Source organism: Mytilus californianus, unplaced genomic scaffold (assembly GCF_021869535.1).
Source record: "Mytilus californianus isolate M0D057914Y unplaced genomic scaffold, xbMytCali1.0.p SCAF_10, whole genome shotgun sequence".
Classification (NCBI taxonomy): domain Eukaryota; kingdom Metazoa; phylum Mollusca; class Bivalvia; order Mytilida; family Mytilidae; genus Mytilus; species Mytilus californianus.
Window position 1 is genome coordinate 22,815,305 of NW_026262582.1, and position 8,009 is coordinate 22,823,313.

Sequence of the window (8,009 nt, forward strand, 5' to 3'; positions counted from 1 at the left end):
ATGAAAACTCCTTTTTTCAAATTAGTAATAATTTCGTTTTTTCGATATATTGAAGGTCAGCTGCAAGTACACGAACGGTAGACAAACAACGTTGATTACTTCGAATTGCAGCTTGTTTATATTGTCAACCTTTTGTCTCTGTACTGGTAGTAGTTGTCTCATCGGCAAATCTCTATATCTTAAAACTACGTGATTCAAAGTCGCAGTTAGTGATGTTATAAATGACAATATGTAATTCTCCATTAACTTTTCAGTATTTAAAGGCCAAACCCTTCATATTGACCCTACACCCCAGGTGGAGATTGTCATTTTTCACTAAACCACGGTTTATTATGTGCACACAGAGTTTAAGAGGTACTCTGTCTTGTCTTATTACAGAATTATTTTTCTGTTGTCAAAGGAGTTACAGGAACGATACACGAGGACAATTGTAAAGCTTTTTTTTTATTTCTTACACGCATTGTTACATTAGTTGAGCTTAGAGTTGTGTGGGCAAGGATGAGCTGTCTACAGACTGAATACAGATATGACAAAAAACACGACCGGTTATGTAAATGAATAACAAAAATTAATATATTACATCTTAAATTATGATTAAATGGATCTTTTGTCCACCATTTCTAAGCCTTGCAAACTATAAATTTGTGTGTGTGGTCGTAGAAGTATGACCACACCCGTCTTAGACTGTTGGCTTTGTACGGCATTGAACATCTTATGTTGTTAAGGTTGATTTTCCAGTCCATGTCGTTGTACCCTGGGACGTACCAGTTACTCCAGGCACCACTAAACCATCGAATTTTGTATGCAGCAATCTTCCCTCCAGCTGCGACCTGATCCACTTGCATATTCATCCCTGCGGGCCATCTGCAGTCCCTCGTAGGACCTCTTGTGATCTCAGTACACTTTGCCTGAAAAGAAAATTCGTTTAAACAGTAAAAGTATAAATTGCAATTTTCAAAATTAAATTAATATTTTTAAATTTATTTCTGCGATTTACTTACTTCGTGGATGAATTTCTTATTAGAAAAAGATCATATTTTTAATATTTGAATAATTTGTTTTCTCTCGGGATTGTCGGGAAAATAAGTTGCTTGAGAAATATAGTGAGTTACAGATTTCCAAATGAATCTTTTAACACAATGAATGCTAAAATCGAGCTTTAACAGGATATGTGCTTAACAAAATCTTAGACACGTTTGGTGCTGATAACATTAACGGTTCAAATTTGATAGCACCAAAAAAACATTTGACGTGACGCTCTATCTAGGTAAATACAAATATAAAAATCTAAAATTAATTTGAATTGGAAAAGCTGATATAACAAATCATACCATTATATAAAGCCAATGTCGGATAAAGAATAAAAGGTATGCACGAATAGGACACATTTATTGGAAGTAATAGATGTTTGGAATCTATAACCATGATAACAGGAAATTTCAAAAAAATATACTCGCATTTTCATGTCTGACTCAGTAAAATATTTCTGAACTACTGTGCTGGTGGTACATTGGGAGAAAAACAATCTGCTAGCAGCGTTATTGATCATGTGATAGGAATAACAGTAATAGTACCGATTTTACTGCAACAGAAGTGCATTTTGACAATGTTGTCTAATGACTTAAACATAGGTTTAACACGATAGATGCTAAGTTAGACCTTAGACACGATGGCTGCCTAAAAAATCTTTATCACTGTGGGTGCTAAACTGAATCATGAAATCCAATACTACTAAAATATAGTTTTAACACAAACTGCCATAAAATAGATATAGCACAATCGAAGCTTATAAAGAACCAGTTTTTTGGCCTTGCTTTTTATGATATAATTCCCTTACTTTTAATAAAATTAACAGACAAAATGAAAAGAGTAAAAATGTAATTAAAGAGTAAAAATGCAAGATTGACGAACAAGGCAAGTTAACCATAAAAATATTTTTAACGTAGAATTTAACGTTCATACGATATAATCAGTAAAATCTTTCCCGCTAGAAATCTTATCAAAAACAGATAATGCATCACAAAAGACGCACTCACCTATCGTTATTTTTTACAATTTAATCATCGATTGAAAATAGATTAATTTAAAAGTATGTAGATATTTGGAATTTTGGCAGCTAACATTCCATGATATGTAATGAGATGCCATTGAAAAACATACCTGTGCAGAGATGTCATAAATCATTCTGTCACCCACTCCATAAGTAATACCAACAAACAAACCAATCAGTGCTGTTTAACTCAATATTGACATAGTTATTCTTCAGAAATCTTCCTTAATGAACAACATATATGTATGGAACTTAGAGGTCTAATATCAAAACTGGAGATATGAACGTTTTATATTGAGATAAGGATACAGATTTCCTTGTCGGAACTATATGACTACAAAAAAACATATGAATCATAGGTATAATGAACTTGTAAAAAACAAAATCAGGATACCAGTTTCCTTGTCGGAATTTCGTGCCCATATAGTGTGACGATATTTAAATTTTGTTTGTATACACACAAGGAGTTCATTTTAAAGTTTTAATTTTTATGTTTCTTCTTTACAACATTAGATTTGGTATCAAAGTAGTACAATGTAAACATCCGTTTGATATGTTTGAGCTTTTGATTTGCCATTTGAGAATGGACTCTCCGTTTTGAATTTTTTTCGGTATTTTTTTATTTATCTTTTTTGTCACATCATTAAAGTACATTATAAAAGGTTAATAACGTTTGAATAGGAAACTAAGGACAATATTACAGAAAAGAATAATCGAATTATTTTATTCATAAAGTATTTCTGTGCAGTTCATAACATTAATAGAATATTTCCATTTAATTTCCTAGCCTTCAAACCTTTTTCGATAAAGGAATTTTACATATGTTCCAATTCCTTTATTTGATTTGTTTTATGAACATATATTTCCATGTTTCGCTGAATTATCAATGCACTCATATCACATCTTCTTATATCTATATACAATAATGTTAATTTTGTATTGAAATAGTGACATTTTACTACAAGCAGTGAGAATATACAATGCGTTGTGAAACTTTACCACAAGCAGTAAGACAGTATCTTCAAGCAGAATTCCACGTGTTCGGAAACCTTACTACAAGCAAAATCTATACAGGGGTGTCTTGAAACTTTTCAACAGAAAGTCTACGACGAAAAGCACTTCTACGTCTAAATATGCTAGGGATTGCTATATCCTATATATGTTCCTGCAAGGTGATAAAACGCAAATATTCTTCAGAAAAGATGACAATAAATTAAGTGTTGTTGATCATAACAGCGAAGTAGTTTCTAATGGAATTATCGAGATGCGCGCAAATATTCATATTTTATTAGAAAGAGTGTCCGAACTATAAAAATCAGACCAGAAAAATGAAAAAGTCATTAAAATCTTACAAACTGAAAAAAACAAACTTCGTACGCAATATTTAGATTTAAATGAACAACTCGTTACTCATTTAAGGGACTACGAGTGAAAATCAACACAAAACGATGCCAAATTTAAAGTGCTGTCCCAGTCGACAAAAACATTAGATGATTTTGATCTGAATAACTTTCAGAAAGATATAAAGACTTTGAATAGCGAACTAGATAGACATAACAAATTTCAATCGGTAATGCAAAAGACATTGAACGAACTAAGATAATTAATTGCTAAACCTCCTTACGCATCGATAACTTCTCCCGTAAGAGCCTCTGGTGAGTTAAATGTCAGCACGTCGTTACACTCTGTGGACACGAAAAAGTCTCAGATCAATGAACATTTAAATGTACTTACACCCCAGTTCTATTGTTATACTTCATAGTTTCTATTTCTGAAACAAGTCTAGGTTAGTCTATAAAAAGGTATATACTATGAAATTTAGAGCGAGGGGCTTGCCCCGAGCTCTTAATTTCATAGTATATACCTTTTCATAGACTATCCAATTTAGCACATATTTACAACTCGAGTAATCTTTTAATTGGTCTATTGATAGTTTATTTTTGGCTGACTACTTGTATCACAGGTGTTTGTAAAACGGAGCTCATTAACGAAGTTTTGTAAATCTACTCACTAGTATCATTGTACAATATGTGATTTCAAAAGGCCCTTGACTCAAGAATGAAAAGATGGTAGCTGCTGGTGTAAGTATGTATATTGATATAAAGCGGTGTTTTACTATACATGTTCTTCTTACATGGTAAGATGACCAAATAAATTGACCAAAAGCAGGCAATAATTAAATTGCAGTGGAAGCTTTACATGTTTTGAAAACATCTTTTAATTTCACTAAAAACTAAAGCTATAATAAATTTGAAACATATAGATAGTTTGTCCACATAGATATAGTCTAGCAGATAGGCATTAAAAAGCAACTACCAATAGATCAGAGATTATAGGTTTTGTGTGTTTTTTTTGTGTTTTTTTTTATTATTTCAAAGTAAAAACTAAAAGATTTATCAGGATATGTTTATATATATAATTGGCACATTATCTTCAGACATAATCACAGTTTTTCAATATATGACATCGTCCTGAACATGCATGAAATATTCAATAAATCAATCAATTCATGACGAAATAGATCACCTTCCTTAAGAAAGTTTAAAAAATTATCACAAAGTTGCTTTAATTTCCCTTCACAAGGTTCATAGTACACACTTTTTTGTGTACAAAGTAATTGCATGGATGATACATTATTACATTATCATAATTTTAAGATATCGTTGTACTCTAATCAAGATATAACGAACCATATGTATTACCCTTTATTTAAATGAAAGAAATAGCAATTGTCAAAAACATTTTTTAGATCCAAGTATATGTAAGAGAATGATAATCCCTTTCTTCATGAATAAGTACGAGCGTTAGCGAGTATCATGAAGTAAGGGATTATCATTCTCTTACAAACTTAGAATATTGTAAAGTGCTCAAGGTTCAAATGATCTATTCAAGAATTAGTTTCATTGTCAGTGCAAAATTTATAATTGATGCATGACTTCCTTTTTCAGCATGTCATTTATGGATTAGTTTTAGTGATGTGAGGACTTTCTTATCATTTGGGAAATATTTAAAAAAAAAAATGCGTTATAGATATTAGGTGACACAACAGTAGAAAGAAAAGGTAGGAATTGTATGTTTCCTGATTGTGAGTATGAATGTAAATCATGTAATATTTCAGTGAGGAATTATCCTTTTTTTATTTACAGTTTGAATCAATTGAAAATGCATTTGAGTTACAACTAAATTTTATTTCACAGCCAATAATTTGGTCCGGCTTTTTACATCAAATACTGTTTCATTATGTCAGGGAAATGTTCAAAAATAATGCCCTTAAAAGCTTTTAATATGTTCAAAATTAAATTCCTGGTTTTTTTTATCGGAATACATGTATTGGAAATAACTATTCTCCCCAACCGCTGATCAAGTAATCAAAATTTTGGAAAGCTAAAGATTTAGGTTATTTTTTATCTGAAAGATTTTTTTCTTTTTTTTTTTGCATTGCTTTGGTATGGTTTACTAGTAATTTTATAGTAATTTGAAGTTATTAATATTTTCATAATAAAATTCACGGTACCAATTTTACTGCACCAGTAAACTTCAACTTATTTTGAGATTTTTGTTTGTTTCACAATTCAACTTTTAGTCAGTTTCAATCACTGTGTGGTAAATCCTTTCAATCTGATAAATGTGCTTCGGGGCAGTTGAAACTCATTTATAGAAACTCTTCGTTTTAAACTGTAAATAGACCCAAATAATAGGATAATCCCTTACTAAGAACATGACTTACATTCATTCTTCACAATAAAGAGGCATCCAATCCTACAATTTCATTGGTCGAGAGTACTTTGCTATATTCTAAAGATTTTAATAGCAGGATATTTAAAAATCAACATGAAAACTAATTACAAACTATTTAATTTAATTTGGAACACAGCATTTTATTTCAAAATAGCCAGCGGCAATTTTTGTTTTAAATATCTTGATTATGATACAATGAAATCTTACCCTTGTGGTCATTCATGCGTAGTTACTTAGTACACGGGAAAAGTATGTACTATGAAAATTAGAAGGCAAATATAAGCAATTTGATTGGACGAGAAGTTGTAAGTATGTGCTAAGTGTAAATTGAATAGATCTATTGTTACGAATAACAATGGATTTTGACCACAGGGTGTGACGAGCGGGGTTTCTGGAAACCCCTGCATCTACATCCCGAAAACAAAGTCCATTGTTATTCATTACAATAGAAATTGATTATTCTTTAAATAGCATGAACATAAGAAATTACTAATAGTGTTCACTGCAAGTTGTTTCAAGATTGTAAAAAAACATTTTAGGAAATTCCAATAGCGAAAAAAATATTGAGCATCTATTTTGAATAAAAAAATCCTTCTAGGGAAAAATAATTTGATTGATAGCATTGAAAAACTAGATAAAATTGTTCGCAATTTGCGAGAAAAAAAACCATACCACACCTCCCCCCCCCCCCCCCTGGATCCCGGTCGTCGGGTTTCTAATCCAGAAACACCTATCCCTCGGTGTGTCCGTATATGAATGTTTGTTTATTGTCGAGAAAGGGGGGGGGGGCTTCTTTCTTTTTATAAAACCGTAACATAAAAAAATACATTTATGATTACCTTCATTAAACTGATACAGGTAAGTACTTTGACCAGTTTGAGTTATAATATTGCCTTTATCTTTAGTCTCTTCTACCAAATCCAACGCTTGACTCAAAATGTCGTCCGTCTTATACCCGTCCATATTGACAACTGCATACAAGGAGCATGAAGTATTTTTTTTTGTGATAAGAATGCACGAAACGGTCAACCTTGAATTTCTGATCCATATTAGCACCAGGATTTAACGGGAATATGCAAAACAGCAACTTTGACATTTGTAAAAACTACTCACTTGTCAAAGTTTGAAAGAACATAGCCAAAGTAAGGATACTTGTGGGGTTTCATGTAAAAAAAAAATATTTTTCTTATTATTCATGGTTCGATTTTGTCAATAAATATGCTATCCATTCTTTTTCATTTAATAATCAATGTTAACAAATATAGGGTTAAGCATTGGGTGTAAGTTAGTTATACAACCTCCGGCCGTCGGGGTTTCTTATCCAGACACACCTATCCCTCGGTGTATAACTATTACAGACCACCCCAGGAAAAAATAACGGTACGGAAGTAACCTTAAAAGAAAGTGACCATTCGTCATCGCCAGTAGACCATTCGAAACATTTTGTGCCGGATTCCGAATTAGACCAGGTAACGGAAACATCGAAAGTTTCAAATAAGGATCAATTAAACTTTAAAATACCGTTACGTGTACAAGGAATTACCGAAGAAATAAAACCTTTAAATGAGAATATTTTTGTTGGCGTAACACCAAGGAAACGATCCACTAGATACTATTTATCCGGAATAGATAACAGATCATCACGATCTGGAATTATACAGTTTCTTGAAGTGAAAGGTGTCAATACGACGTTCCTACAACTATTTCACGGCAAATACAATTATTCACGTATATCAAGGAGACAAAAAGTTACAGTTTACAAACACGATAAAATCGAAAGAGCTGCAAAATTTAGAACATAGACACTACATTTTTTATCCATTTAATGACACATGCAAAACACCACTAAAAGGTCCAGAGTTCACATTTACATAAAAAAAAAATGCTAAATTATATATTGATAGACGAGACGTTAGTCAGACAATTACGACGGTACGAAATCCTAGAAGAAGGAACGTTTAGCTCAACGTCAGTTCATCTACCAATTATCGCCTGTGTGGAACTAGAAGAAAATCCCCATATTGACATAAACAATTTTACAAAACTTCCAGCTTGGCACAAAATCACAGAACATTATATCAAAGACTACCAAGATAAACTGTGTGCTCCTTTAGATATACTAATACGGGAGGCGCAGAATGATGACATTGAAATAAACCTTTTTTATCATAATCTAGCGAATACGCTTATGAATACCGCAAAAGAGACAATTCCGTGTAAT

At 32.0% G+C, this 8,009-nt stretch overlaps 1 long non-coding RNA gene across 1 annotated transcript; it reads right to left on the minus strand.

Annotated features, from left to right (window-relative positions):
• Positions 1 to 423: 423 nt before the first annotated feature.
• LOC127717783 (uncharacterized) lies at positions 424 to 2,362 on the minus strand. Its single transcript, XR_007989371.1, has 2 exons — positions 2,161 to 2,362; positions 424 to 908 (listed from the first exon to the last, which is right to left on the minus strand). It is a non-coding gene; the product is annotated as an uncharacterized LOC127717783 (long non-coding RNA).
• Between the last annotated feature and the right edge of the window lie 5,647 nt (positions 2,363 to 8,009).